The sequence below is a fragment of the Nannospalax galili genome, unplaced genomic scaffold (genome assembly GCF_000622305.1).
Source record: "Nannospalax galili isolate Female #2095 unplaced genomic scaffold, S.galili_v1.0 scaffold251, whole genome shotgun sequence".
In the NCBI taxonomy this organism is placed as follows: Eukaryota; Metazoa; Chordata; class Mammalia; order Rodentia; family Spalacidae; genus Nannospalax; species Nannospalax galili.
The window spans coordinates 795994-811901 of NW_008329576.1; the positions used below are offsets into that span (position 1 = coordinate 795994).

General features: G+C 43.3%; 1 pseudogene; it reads left to right on the forward strand.

Annotated features, from left to right (window-relative positions):
- The window catches only part of LOC103739038, a 3279-nt pseudogene extending 1534 nt beyond the window's left edge, over positions 1-1745 (forward strand).
- The last annotated feature ends 14163 nt before the right edge of the window (positions 1746-15908 follow it).

Sequence of the window (15908 nt, forward strand, 5' to 3'; positions counted from 1 at the left end):
ATAAATAAAATTTTTAAAAAATCATATAGTTAAGATAGTAAATTTTTGTGTGATTTGCTGCGGATAAAACCTAAAACTTTCCGGGCATGGGTGGTAGTACACACCTTTAATCCCAGCACTCAGGAGGCAGAGGCAGGCAGATCTCTGAGTTCGAGGCCAGCCTGGTCTACCTAGTGAGTTCCAGGCCAGCTGGGACTACAGGAGACCCGTCTCAAAAAGACAAAAAGCAACAACAACAACAAAAAACCCTTAAAAGCTGGGGTTGGAGAGATGGTTCAGTGGTTAAGAGCACAGACTGCTTTTACAAAGGACATAGGTTCAATTTCCAGCACCCACATGGCGGCTAACAATTGCCGAAATTCCACTTCAAGGAGATCTGACGCCTTCTTCTGACCTCTGTGGGCATTTCATGACCTGGGTGCACTCACATGCAAGCATGCACATAAAATAAAAATGTTTTTAAAAAAAAAACTTAAAATTGAACAAATTGTTAATAGAGTTGGTAAGTTAAGGGATTTAGGGGCTCCAAAAAGGTGACTAATTGTATTTTCTTCTTTATATTTAACAGAGCCATCATTGTGGCCATATTCTATGCCCAGTGTATGGCTGTATGGTATGGAGTGAGAGAATTGGGGAGGTGGTGGTAAAATCTCTGGTCCCTCCTTTTGAAGCTTTTTTTTTCTCCCCAGTTACAGGAACTGAATTCGGGGCCTTGCACTCCACTACAGAACTAAATCCCCAACAACCACCTCTTTAAATTTTTTATTACTTTTTTTGTGTATGAGTGCTTTGCCTGCACGTATATGGGTGTACCATGCGCATACATTGCCCATGGAGGATAGAGGAAGGCGTCAGATTCCCTGAAACTAGTTAGGTACCATGTGCATACTGGGAACCAAACCTGGATCTCCTGCAAGAGCAGCCAGTGCTCTTAACTTTTGAGTCACCTGTCTGGTCCCCACCCCTTCTTTTTGAGACAGGGTCTGGTTATATAGCCCAAGCTAACCTAGAACCTGTGGGCCTCCTGCCTGTGCCTCTGTCCAGAGTGCTAGGGTTACAGTGTGTACTCCTAGACTTGTCTCTTTTGCAGTTCTCTGCTGCTCAAGCGATCTGAACTTCTGCCTGTGATCTCATGTATCTTAGCACTTTCTGAATGGTAGGAAGAATTCAGGCAATTTCTCCCTAGAGAGCAAAAGTAGGATAGAGGTTTAAAAAAGTCACTGTTGAGCCAGGTATGGTGGCGCATGCCTTTAGTCCCAGCACTCAGGAGACAGAAGCAGGCAGATCTCTGTGAGTTCAAGGCTAGCCTGGTTTACATAGTGAGTTCTAGGACAGCTGGGGCTACAGGGAGACCCTCTCTCAAAAAGACTAAATAGCCGGGTGTGGTGGCGCACGCCTTTAATCCCAGCACTCAGGAGACAGAAGCAGGCAGATCTCTGTGAGTTCCAGGCCAGCCTGGTCTACATAGTGAGTTCCAGGACAGCTGGGGCTACAGGGAGACCCTGTCTCAAAAAAAAAAAAAAAAAAAAAAAAAAAAGACTAAATAAATAAAGTCATTATTATTTATGTGAACTGAGAAATAAGACTCGGCTTCCAATCTACTCTCATTTAAGAATGCTGTGATAGAAAACAACCTTCATGACACTGGGGAAATTGCATACAACAGAGATGACGTCACAAATCAGAGGGCAGGGATTCTACAAGCTGCCATGGAACAATTGGATATTACACTAGACATGTACTAGCTAACATTTATGGACCCTACATTTCATGCCCTATTCTAAGTGTTTTATGTATATTAATTCATTTTCCCCAAATTTATAGCTCTACTCCACATCTCTCCTCTGTACTAGACTGATAGCTTCAATTTCCCATTTAATAAAAGCTTATCGAGGGCTGGAGAGATGGCTCAGCAGTTAAGAACACTGATTGTTCTTGCAGAGGACCAGGTTCAAATCCCAGCACCCACACGGCAGCTAACAACTGTCCGTAACTCCACTCCCAGGAGATCCAACAGCCTCTTCTGACCTCTGTGGGTATTGCACAACATGGGTGCACTTACCTACATTCAGGCAATACATGCATACACATAAAAAAATTAAAAAATAGATAAAACCTTGTCTACTAGGTATTTCAAACTTACCATGTGTGCAACACAATCTCCTCTTTCCCACATGTGCCCTTTCCCAACCTTATTGCAAAAATAAGTCACTGTTCATTAAAAATAAAATTATTTGTGTGTGTGTGTGTGTGTGTGTGTGTGTATGAGTGTGTACCCATGTGTGAGTGCAGGTGCATGCATACCACCATGTATATGTGGAGGACAACTAGTCAGTTCTCTCTTTCTCTAATGTGGGTCCCAGGGATTGAACTCAGGTCAGGTTGTCAGGTTTGGTGGGTAAGTGCCTTTACCTGCTGAGTCATTTCCCTGGCCCTCTTTCTTGATATTTGGGAGCAGGTCTTATGTATATCAGGCTGATTGGAATTCACTATGTAGCCAAGAAAGACCTTGAACATCTGATTCTCCTGTCTCCATCTCTGGAGTTCTGGGATTACAGGGATGCAACACCAAATCCAGTTATTGGGTGCTGGGAATTGGACCCAGGGCTAAGCGAGCTGTCTACCAACTGAGCTACACCTTCAGCCACTTTTGCATTTATTTTTGCATATGTATGTGTGTTTGCTTGTTTTGAGATGGGGAGGGTCTCATTGTTGCCCAGGTTGGCCTAGAACCCCAGAACTCAAGCCATCTTTTGGTCTCAGCATTTTAAATAGCTAGGACCAGAGACATGTGCCATTATACCCTAAAATTCATTCTTAGAAAGTGTTCAATTCAGTAATTTTTAGTATATTCATAAAGTTGTAATTGTCATAGTTATGCCATTTTCTCTTTACAGATTTGGGGGGGGGTCTTTTTGAAACAGGGTCTCTCTCTAGCCCCAGGTGACCTAGAACGCACTATGTAGACCAGGCTGGCCTTGAACTCATAGAGATCCACCTGCCTCTGCCTCCCAATTACTGGGACTACAGCCCCAGCTTAAGCACCTTTTATATAAATAAAATCATGTAATATGTGGTCTTTTATGGTTGGCTTCTCTCAGCATAATATTTCAAAAGTTCACATGATAGTATGTCTCAGGATTACATCCCTTTAATGGCTGAATACTATTCCACTGAATGAACATACCATGCTCTATTTATTCATTAGATGATAGAATTTTGGGTTATTCACACTTTTTGGCCTATTATGAATGTAGCTTTGAACATCCATATATAATTTATTGTTTTAATACTTAGGAATATAGTTGTTGGGTCATATATAAGTCTATATTTTAACTTTTTTTTTTAGGCAACTTCTCACTATGTAGTCCAGACTGGCTTCAAATTTGTAATCCTCCTACTTCAGCCTCCAGCCTGAGAGCTTGGATTTTTTTATTTAGAAAGAGCTTGGATTTTTGAGGAACTGCTGAACCATTTCCTAAAGCAATTGCACCATTTTCTAGGCCACCAGCAACATATGAAGATTCCAATTTCTCTTCATCTTCACCAACACTTTTCTTGCTCACCTTTCGCATTCTAGCTATCCCCATGGATGGGGAATTATATCTTGTAATTTTGAATTCTATTTCCTCCGTGAGTCTCTATCTCAAACAAAACAAAACAGCAAACAAGAACAAAACCAAAAATAATTATATTCTGGTATTGTTGGGTACAATGTGTTCTATAGACATCTGTTAAGTATAGTTGATATATAGTGTTATTCAATTTTTCTAGCCTTTCACAGTGATACACACCTGTAATTGCAACACTCAGTAGGCTGAGGTGGAAGGATCATAAATACAGGATCAGTCTGGGCTACATAGTAAGACCCTATCTCAAAAAATCCAAATACCAAAAAAACAACTTTCTTGGGGTTGGAGAGATGGCTCAGCAGTTAAGAGCATTGGCTGTTCTTGCAGAGGACCCAGGCTCAGTTCCCAGCACCCAAATGGCTGCTAACAACAATACATAATTCCAGATCCAGGAGTCTGACAAGGCCTTTAGGCCTCCATGGGCATTGCATTATACAAGCGCACTTATATACATGCAAGCAAAACACTCATACACAGCCGGGCTTGGTGGCGTATACCTTTAATCCCAGCACTCAGGAGGCAGAGGCAGGCGGATCTCTGTGAGTTCAAGGCCAGCCTGGTCTCCATAGTGAGTTCCAGGACAGCTGGGGCTACAGGGAGACCCTGTCTCAAAAAGACAAAAACAACAACAACAACAAAATACTCATACACATTAAATAAATCTGAAAAAAAAAAAGCCTTTCTATTTTTTTGTTGACCTTCTTTCTGTCAAGGTGCTGTGTCAGTCATTGAGTCCAAGTACTGAAGTGGCCAGCAATCACTGGTGGTCCATATTTTCCCTCAGTCCTCTCAATGTTTCATGTATCTCTAGTAACATTTCGGGGGTTGTTTTGTTTTTTTTTTTAAATTACATTTATTTATTTGTATATGTATGTGTATGTGGGTAGGTACAGGTCTGCTACATGTGTGAGGGGCAGAGGACAATTGCAGGAGTCAGTTCTCTCCATCCACAAAATGAGCTCTGGGGATCTAACTGAAGTCTTCAGGCTTAGCAGCAAATGCCCTTACCCACAGAGCCGCTCACCAGTCCCTATTTTGTTTTTGTTTTTTTAATTGTTTAGTGTGTATGTGTGCAGTGTTTTATGTGTTCACATTCATGTTGTGTGCATGTTTGGATACATGTGTTGGCATGTGCTTTTGGAGGGCAGAAGTCAACACCAACTATCTTCCTTAGTCACTGTCCATCTTGTTTTGCAATAGTTTAATTTATTATTTGTGTGTATATAAGTTGTGGCATGTGTATGCTACAGTACATGTGTGAAACTTGGAGGACAACGTTCAGGAATTGGCTCCTTCCTTCCACCATGAGTTCTGGGGATTGAACTCAGATTACCAGGCTTGGAGGCAAGCATTTTTACATGATGAGCCATCTCACAAGACTTTCTTTTTTTTTTTTTTAAAGATAGGGTCTCCCTGTAGCCCCAGCTGGCCTGGAACTCACAATGTAGACCAGGCTGGCCTCAAACTCACAGTGATCCCACTGCCTCTGCTGCCCAAGTGCTGGGATTAAAGGCATGTGCCACCACACCTGGAGATCTCTCACTGAACTTGGAATTTACCATTTGTCTACAATGGTTGGCCAGTGAGGTCCAGGGACCTTCCTGTCACTGCGTTGACCATCCTGCCCCAAACTGGGGTTACAGGTGTACATTGCCATGCCAGGCCTTTATGTAAGTGCTGGAGCACTAGCTACTTTAGCTATTCCCAGCCCATTTGTTAAAAGATTTTTATTTATTTTTGTGGTGCTGAGTGTCAAACTCAGGGCATTGCATCTGCCGCGCAAGCCCTTTACTTTTGAATCCCCTGTATTTTGATCTTACTGAGACAGGGTCTTGCTGTGTAGACCCAGTTTACCCAGAATTCACTGCAGATGTGCCCTACCACACCTGACTTATTTTAATTTTTTCTGTGACAAAGTCTTATTATGTAGCCTTAGGTGATTTGGTATTCTATATTCATCCTAAACTGGCCTTAAACTTGGAGCAATCCTCCTTCCTCAGCCTCCTGAGTGCTAGGATTACAGGTGTGTGCTACCACACCCAGTTATAGTGACAGTTTTTGTCTTATGTAAGTATAGATAATTCAGATTTCTTTTAGTTACTGTTTGCATGATATACTTTTTCCTTGTTTTATTTTGTGTGTGTGTATAGAGGTCAAAGGTCAGCTTTCAGAAGTCAGTTCTCTCCTTCCCCATGTGAGTTCAGGAAATGGAACTCAGGCTTGGTGGCAACCTCCATCCCCATAGGCATTTTGTTTGTTTGTTTTTGTTGTTTTGTTTGTTTTGGTATTTTGATACAATATCTTAAACTGTATGTAGCCCAGGGAACTCAATATGTAGACCACTCTGACCCCAAATTTGTGGCAATTCTCCTGCCTTAGCCTCCCAAGGACTGGAATTACAGGTGTCAACCACCACATATGCCTTTTGCATGTCTTTTACATGCTTTAATTTTAGCCTCTACATTCTTTTTGACTCTACAGTGTAGTGTCTCTTGTACACAGCATCATGTTTGGTTTATCCATATGCCAATCTCTGCTTTCAAAAAAATGAAAAAAGAAAAACAATTCTGTGTATGATTAATGTATGTTTGTATGTGATATGAGGTGGGGCACACCTATGCTATGGCATGTGTGTGGAGGTTAGAGGATAAATTTGCGTTCATTCTCTCTCTCTACCTTTACATATGTTTCTGGGATTAAATTCAGGCTGTCAGATCTTTAGGTGACAAGCACCTTTACCCTTTGAATCATTTTGCAGGTCCCCAGATCTCTGCTTTTTTGCATTTTTATTTACATTTTACTTATTTGTGTGTATGTTCACGTGTGTGTGTGTGTGTGTGTGTGTGTGTGTGTGTGTGTGCAGGAGCACCACAGTGTGTATGGAGGTCAGAGGACAACTTGCAGGAGGACAGTTTCCATCATGTGGGTTCTGGGAATTGAACTCAGATTACCAGGATTAGCAGCAAGTACCTTTACTATCTAAGCCATCTTGCTTGCTACCCTCCCCCAATTCTCCCTTTTGAATGTCATTGACATTTAATGTAATTACTGATAAGACAGTATTTATATCTGCCATCTTGATCTGTGTTTACTATATTTCTTATGTCTTTCTCATATTTATCTCACTATTGTCCTTTGTGTTAGGCTTTTTTTCTATTTTTACCTTTTAAATTCCTTTGCCATTTCCTCTCTCTCTCTCTCTCTCTCTCTCTCTCTCTCTCTCTCTCTCGATACAGGGTCTTATAGCTCCAGTCGACCTGGAACTCACTACATAGACCAAGCTGGCATTGATCTCATAGAGATCTACCTATTTCTGCCTCCTGAGTGCTGGGATTAAAGGCATGTGCCACTGTGTTGGGCATGTACCTGGCTTTTTATGTGGATGCCTGGTGACTCTCACTAAGAGGCGAGCTCAGTGGTATTTTAACTTAATCTGTTCCATCTTCCTTCCTCCCCAGTTTCATAACAGCTTTGAAAACCAACATCCTGAAGCAGTCACAGTGAAGCTTGGCAGCCACAGGAAGAGTAGAATGGATTCAGAGTTCCTCCAAACCCTGGTTCACAGAAAACTGTCATTGACCTATTCAGTGGCTTCTTAAAATAAACACTCAAGGCTACCTTACAGGTTTTCAGTGTTCTTTGCAAGGACCCCCGAGACAAATTTGCACCAAATCAACAGCTTCAACTGCCACATTTCTATCGCCTATCTAGTTCCCTTGCCAAAACTGGACTAAGTTACCTCTGGGTTTGAAGCTTTTGGCAAACAATGGCAGTGCAAAGTCGCCAGAAGCATACACCTGGTTTCTATGACAACTACAGTAACTCTGTATCAAGGTGGAGCTATGTGGATGACAACAGCAATACAAACTGGAACAGAATGGAACCTGGCCCTCTGGCAGACTGGCATGAGATACTGCAAAGGAATGGAGAGAGCAGTAGCCATGCCAGCTGCTGAAGGAACTCAGCTGTTTCAAACCCAGCCAATCATGCCAATTCATGCCATAAGTCCTGTGTACTCATCCAAATATAGCATGTTAAAGAAATAAAGTACTTCTGAACTCTGAAAAAGAAAAGGCTATGGTTGTCTGACCTGAGTTGCAGCTTGATGAGAACACTTTTCATTTTGAGGGCATTTGAGTAAACAACGAGCAGCAACTGTTTAATGTTGCAGCAGTCTGTGATGGTAGGTAACAACTGGGGCAAAGAATCAGCGAAGTCAGATGTTTAAAAGGAAAAGTTAGGGAGTGTACTATCCGTATGGGGTTTAGAAGGTTTTGAGATGCTCCTGGAAATCCAGAATGAAAACTTAGGTAGGCACGTGAGTCAGGAAAGACCTGAGGAGTCCTCAGCTTCTCACCCCTGATTAAACTGGAGGCTCTGTCCAAGCGGGAGGGGAAGTAGCATTGTAAACTGCCTGGCTGAAGACTGAAATCATGCCTCAACAGGCATTTGGAGTGCCTTGGCAAAGACTGAGAGACTTACTGGTTCTGGGCATTTAAAAGAAATCTCTGTGTGATTCTTAACAAACCACCAAGCTAACTGAGCAGAGACTTCAGTGGGTATAAACATGAAAGAATACAGAATTTTAAAAATATATTAACGAAACCTGGGTCCTCTGCAAGAACAGCTAGTGCTCATTTGCCACATGAGGACAACTTATAGAAGTTGGTTCTCTCCTTCCACCATGTGTGTCTTGGAGATTGGACTCATGTTGTCAGGCTTGATGGCAAGCACCTTTACCCACTGAGCATCTTACTAGCCCCCTCCATTTGTTTTTAGGTTAAGTCTTTACTGTCATCCTTGATGTCTGTCTTTCCCAAACACCTACTATCAGCAATCCTGTAAAGGTTAGCAAACTCTCTACCAGTGACACATCTGGGAGCCCACTCCTCACCACTGTCATTGCTACCACCCTCATCTAATCTACAGCTCTCCTGTCACTCTAAAAGCATCTTCCCTTCCCTCAGACTGTCATGTGTGGGCTTCAGTGTGGTTCAAGTATGTCACACAAAGGTTCATGTACTGGAATCTTGGCCCTCAGTGTTGAGGTGGTGGAACCTTCAAGAAGGACCTAAAGGAAGGTAATGAGGTCATGAGGGCACTAGACTTACAAGAAATTAATATTATTCTCACTGGACCCTGGCTAGATAGCACCTGTGTCAAAACAAAACAAAACAAAACAAACAAACAAACAAACAAAAAGCAACCTCACTCACAGGCATGATCCGCATGAGCCTACTTCCTTAACTCTTTTTTTTTTTTTTTTTTTTTTTTTTTTTTTTTTGCCTTTTTGAGACAGGGTCTCCCTGTAGCCCCAGCTGACCTGGAACTCACTCTGTAGACCAGGCTGGCCTTGAACTCACAGAGATCCTCCTGCCTCTGCCTCCCAAGTGCTGGGATTAAAGGCGTGCGCCACCACTTGACTTTTATACTGGATGTATGTAGAGCACATTCATTCCCTTCTTTCCTTTATTCAGGTCGTTGCTCAAATGACACTTCCTCCAACATTCCCAGACCATCCAATGCTTCACATCTCATCATCACTCCACCATTATTTCCCACCATTTGCCCTATCTGACATGTTATATTTGCTAATGTTTATTATCCGTCTCCTCACATTGGACTGTAAGCTCATGAAAACAGGAACTCTGCTGGGTTTGTTCATTAGCACCCAGAAGAGCATTGGCTCATGTGACAACTCAATACAGTCTAGTCAACATAAGTCAAATATCCTTCATTTGCTCCTCCAGATCCACTCTTCCAAGTGTCCCATATGGACAACATCAGTAGACTCCTTTGCCCTGTGCCTTCAGCCCATCTAGAGCACCAGAAGAGTTTGGAGGAAGGAAGGGCAATGAAGTCAAAGCACTTATTTCGTAGGCTTTTCTCTGCCAGATTGCCTCAGATTTACAGTATCCCTGGTCCCTGATGAATTTCTACCTCTATTGAGGTGACTTATCTACCTGGAATTTTATCTTTGTAGCAACAACTCCCTACCCTTCCCTGGCATTTTGGCCTCAGGATGGGAAGAGCTCTGATGTTACTACATCAACTTATCACATTATCTGTTGGTTCTGTGCCCCTCCATACCTGTGTAAATATACCCTCTCATATACTAATTTCAGACTGACACTTGTTTACTTTGTGCTTGGCACAAATACATAATTCTAACAATAACTTTGTGAGTAGACACAATTACTATCTCATTTTATACAAGAGAATACTGAGGCCCAGAAAGATTAAGTAACTTGCTTAAGTTACAGTTAGTTAGTAACAGAGCTTTCTTACCAGTAAGAAAGGTATTTGGGAGACTATTTTAAGAATATTAGATTAAGGAAGGATTTCTAAACAAGAATAAAAAAGAGCCAGGTGTGGTGGTGTACACCTTTAGTCCCAGCACTCAGGAGGCAGAGGCAGGTGGATTCTGTGAGATCCAGACTAGTCTGGTCTACATAGTGAGTTCCAGGCCAGCTGGGGCTACAGGGAGACCCTGTCTCAAAAAGACCAACCAACCAACAAACAAAACAAAAGAACCAAATGGGGAGGGACATCTATATTGAACCCTCTCCTCCCAAAGCTCAGGGATCATTGCACAGAGGGGGCGTGTGTGCTGGATAGCTTTAGTGTCAATTTGACACACCTGGGTTGAAGGAGCCTCAACTGGGGAATTGCCTCCATTGGACTGGCCTGTGGCCATGTCTGTGGGGCATTTTCTTCATTGTTAAGTGATGTGGGAGGGCCCAGCCCACTGTGGGTAGTGCCGCCCCTGGGTAGGTGGGCCTGTGTTGGATAAGAGAGCAAGCTGAGCAGGGGCCAGGGGAGCAAGCCAGTACGCAGCATTCCTCCATGGCCTGTGTTCCAGCTCCTGCATCCAGGTTCCTGCCCTGAGTTACCTTGGGCTCCCAGATGAACTGTGACCCGGGATATGTAAGCTAAATAAACCCTTTGCTCCCCAAGTTGGTAGTGGTCAGAGTGTTTTGTCACAGCAACGAAGAACAAACTAGGACAGAAATTGGTACCAGAAGTGGGGTATTGCTGTGACAGACCTGACGTTGGTATTTTTGGGAGGACTGTGGAAGTGTTTGGAACTTTGGGCTGGAAAAGCTATTGTGTGCTCAGGGTTTGTTGCTGTGGAGCCTGGAACAGTTATGCTGAAAGAGTTGTAGATGATGGAGGCCTGGCTTGTGAAGCTTCAAAGGGAAGCAGAGATTATCAGGGCTGTTCATGTGAGATATTGAATTGAGAATCTGTGGGTTCTGGTCAGCTTGGGACAATTGATGCTGGTTAGCTGGGGCTGAAAAATCAGCTGTAAGTAACAAGAGACCAGCATCACTGTGGTGGAATCTTCTGGGAGGTATTTCCTCAGGGTCAGCACACAGAGGGGACCCACACCTCTATTTCAAGCTGGAAGCAAAACTTGGTAATGTGTAAGAGTCTCCTGCATGGTTCTGGTGTTGAAAGCGTGAAGGGGTCACAGAGAGCAGCTGAGGCTTGGCACTCTGAGAGGCCAGGAAAGGCCATAGGTGAAAGTGCAGCTTCAATTGCAGTTAAGACTCCAGGATTGAAGGGGTCATGGAGAGAAACTGAGGCTTTGCACCCCAAGAGGCAAGAAGAGGCCATTGGTGAAGGTGCAGCCTCAGTTTCAGAAGAGACCCCAGCTTTTTGGAGATGTCAGGACTGTGGGATGACCACCAAGTACTGCAGTAGGTATGGAGTGAAGCTGGCCTGGGTCTGCAAGATGAGCTGTTTGTGCTGTGGATGGCAGAGTCAGAGCAGTGGAGCTGCCAGAACCCTGTGGAGGCCGGAAGATCGTGAGTGACTCCGAGATGTCCAGCCTTGAGCCTTTGCTGGACTTTGGTTTTGCTTAGGTATGCCCGATTCTTCCCTTTGAAATAAGACAATACTTGTTTTGGATTTTACAGAAGCCCACCCACAGTTGAGACTTTTAAAAGAGACTATGGACTTTAAAGTATTTGAATTTTTTTTTTAAGGATTGTGGGGTTTTTAAGGTTGTACTGTCTTAGGTTGTGATATTAACATCATATCTTGGTGACAGAAATTGGAAAGTTATTGTTTAATAGTGATGTGTTTGTGTGTCAAGTTGACAAGGGGTCAATTGTGCTGGATAGCTTTGGTGTCAACTTGACACACCTGGGTTGAGGGAGCCTCAATTGGGGAATTTCCTTCATTGGACTGGCCTATGGCCATGTCCATGGGGCATCTTCTTGGTTATTGAGTGATGTGGGAGGGCCCAACCCACTGTGGGTCGTGCCACCCCTGGGCAAGTGGGCCTGTGTTCGATAACAGAGCGAGCTGAGCAGGGGCCAGGGGAGCAAGCCAGTAAGCAGCATTCCTCTATGGCCCGTGTTCCAGCTCTTGCCTCCAGGTTCCTGCCCTGAGTTCCTACCTTGGGCTCCTGAATGAACTGTGACCTGGGAGTTGTGAGCTGAATAAACCCTTTCCTCCCCAAGTTGGTAGTGATCAGAGTGTTTTGTCACAGCAGTGAAGAACAAACTAGGACAGGGTGGAACAGTGGTAAGAGCCAGATGATCAGGAAACTGTGTTGTCTGGACACCACAGATAGCTGCACACTTGAACACACAACACTTGTGACAGCATGCACAAGACCTGTACAAACTCAAGCCAAACATGGGGCCAATGTGGATGGAGAAGATGGGCAGGATACCTCAGCCCTAGTTGAGGCTCTATTGGCAATTGATAGATTCTGGGAGGGGGAGAGTCAGTTTTCCTTACTGGTATGACACCTGGTAGGTTGAATAGACTCTAAGGGAAAGACTCATACCCAAGAGCATTTAGGAAACAAAGATTAGACTTGATAGGCCTTAAAAAATAAAAAAGAATAATAGAGGACATGAAATTGGGAACAGATATCAGGGTGGGGGGAGGAGGTATAAATATCAAAAAACATTGTATGAATTCTTTAGTTCCCCCCACCCCCCAAAAAAAAGAATACTTGGGGCTGGAGAGAGCTCAGCAGTTAAGAGTAGTGACTGCTCTTGCAGAGGACCTGTGTTCAGTTCCCACATGTGCCTGACAATCATATATAACTCCAGTTCCATGGGGTCTGACACTTTCACTTTTTTCCTTCTTTCTTTTTCCTTTTTTTGTGGTCTTTTTGAGACAGGGTCTCCTGTAGCCCCAGCTGGCCTGAACTCACTATGTAGACCAGGCTGGCCTTGAACTCACAGAGATCACCTGCTTCTGCCTCCAGAATGCTGGGATTAAAAGGTGTGCGCCACGAAGCCCCACCTGACACTCTTTTCTGAGCTCTCTGGGCATTGCACAACATGGGTACACTTATGTACATACATGCAGGCAAAACACTCATACACATAAACTAAAAATACATAAAATAAGTTTTAAAAAGAATACTCAAGAATGGGGACATAACTCTATGGTAGAGCACATTCCCATGGCCCAGAGTTCCCTCAGACCACTTTATAAAGTAAAATAGTATAAAAGAAAATATTAAAAGAACCCAGGGCTGGAGAGCTGACTCAGTGATTAAGAGCACTTACTCCTCTTCCAGAGAACCTGAGTGCAGTTCCCAGCACCTACATGGCAACTAACACTCATCCTTAACTCCAGTTCCAGAGATCTGATGCCCTCTTCTATCATTCATAAGCATTGTATGCATGTGGTACACTTAAATGCAGGTGAAAAATTTATACACATAAAAGAAAAAGAAATAAATCTTTGAAAAAAATTTTTAAAGAAAGAACTGAAATTTTGTATGTCACAGATGCCATGGTCCAGGCCAGCTGGGGCTACGGGGCATGGAAAGATAGCTCCACTGGTGAAATACTTGTGCACAAGCAAGAGGACCTGGTTTGATCTCCAGCACCTACATTATATAAAGCCGGCATGGTGACAAATGCTTGTAATCACCGTGCTAGGGAGGAGGAGATAGAGTGCTACCTGAGGCAAGTCTTAGGTCCTAATAAGAGATCCTGTCTCAAAAACAACAAAAAACACCTCTCCAAGAAAAAAACAAAAAAACAACAAAAAACTAAAACAGAGGAGCAGGGCTGGAGAGATGGTTCTGAAGTTAAGAGCACTGACTGCTCTTCCAGGGGACCTAGTACCAGGGGACTAACACCCTCTTCTGGCCTCTGCAGGCATTGCATACATGGGTGCATTTACATACATGCAGGCAAAACATTTATCCACTAGATAGATGATAGATAGATAGATAGATAGATAGATAGATAGATAGATAGATAGATAGAAAGACAGACAGATAGATAGATAGATAGATGATAGATAGATGATAGATAGATAGATAGATGATAGATAGATAGATAGATAGATAGATAGATAGATAGATAGATAGATAGATATAAAAGTATAAATAACACAATAGAAAAATTAGTTGGCCTGAGACTGGAGTGTAACTTAGTCATAGTGCCTAGCATGCATAAGTGCATAAGCCCTGGGTCTGAGTCCCAGCACTGGGGAAAAGAAAAAAGCCCAACAAAAGATAGGGAGAATTCACAAAGGAAGAAATTTAGGTGATTATACATAAAATCTGCTCAGGGGTTGGAGCGATGGCTCAGTGGTTAAGAGTACCAGGTTTGATTCCCAGCATCTACATGGCCGCTAACAATTGTCTATAACTCCAGTTCCAGAGGAATCCAATGCCCTCTTCTGACCTCCATGGGCATTGCATGACACAGGTGCACTTACATACATGCAGGCAATATATTCATACACATAAAATAAAAAAAATAATAAAAACAAATAAAAGCTGCTCAGAGGTGAAGGTATAGCACGGTAGTAGAATGCGTGCCAGGTTTGTACCAGGCCCTGGGTTGGGTTCCCAGCATACATACATGCGCGCGCGCACACACACACACACACACACACACACACACACACACAAATCAATAATTAAAAAAGTGAAAATTGCCAGGTGCTGCAGCCTTTAATCCCAGCACTCAAGAGGCTAGGCAAGAGGCAGGCAGATTCCTGTGAAATCGAGGTCAGCCTGGTCGACATAATGAGTTCCAAGCCAGCTGGGACTACAAGGAGACTGTGGAAAGAAAGAAAGAGAGAGAGAGAGAGAAAGAGAGAAAGAGAGAGGGAGAGAGGGAGAGAGAGAGAGGGAGGAAGGGAGGGAGGGAAGAAGGAAGGAAGGAAGGAAGGAAGGAAGGAAGGAAGGAAAATTGAGGCTGGAGAGATAGTTCAGCAGTTATGAGCACTGGCTGCTCTTCCAGAGGACCCAAGTCCCAGCACCCACATGGCGGCTAACAACCCAGCCTTAACTCCAGTTCCAAAGATCTGACACCCCCTTTTGGCCTCCATGGGCACTGCCTACATGTGGTGCACTTGCATACCTGCAGGCAAAACACTCAAACAAACACTTAAAATAAAAAAAGAGAATTTTTTTTAGAAAGAAAGTGAAAATTAACCGGGTGTGGTGGTGCATGCTTTAATTCCAACATTTGGAAGGCAGAGGCAGGCAGATCTCTGTGAGACTGAGGCCAACCTGGTCCACATAGGTAGTTCCAGGCCAGCTGGAGTAACCAACCTTGTCTCAAAAAGACATAAATAAATAAATAAATAAATAAATAAATAAATAAATAAATAAATAAATAAAATTTATCTATATGGATTCATCTAAAAACACAATGCCTGGCGGATCTGTGGATTTGGGAAGCAGTAATAGTCCCTCCTCATTTGCACATATTTCCCCAGGAAGCACAATGAGTCCACTTATCTAGAGGGTAAAATTGTACCTGGTCAATTGCTCTCATGCCCCTGAATCAACAGGCAAAGAAGGAAGTTACTATGCCAATTGGGGTGACTGATCCTACTACCACAGGGGAAATCAGACTGTCACTCAACAGTGGAGGTAAGGGAAAGTGTCTCTAGAATACAAGAGATCCTTGGGATGTTTCTGTTTTTACTTTTTATTTTTTAGAGGGTAAAATTGTACCTGGTCAATTGCTCTCATGCCCCTGAATCAACAGGCAAAGAAGGAAGTTACTATGCCAATTGGGGTGACTGATCCTACTACCACAGGGGAAATCAGACTGTCACTCAACAGTGGAGGTAAGGGAAAGTGTCTCTAGAATACAAGAGATCCTTGGGATGTTTCTGTTTTTACTTTTTATTTTTTGGGGGGGGTCTTTTTGAGACAGGGTCTCCCTGTAGCCCCAGCTGTCCTGGAACTCATGATATAGACCAGGCTGGCCTTGAACTCACAGAGATCTGCCTGCCTCTGCCTCCTGAGTGCTGGGGTCAAAGGTGTGC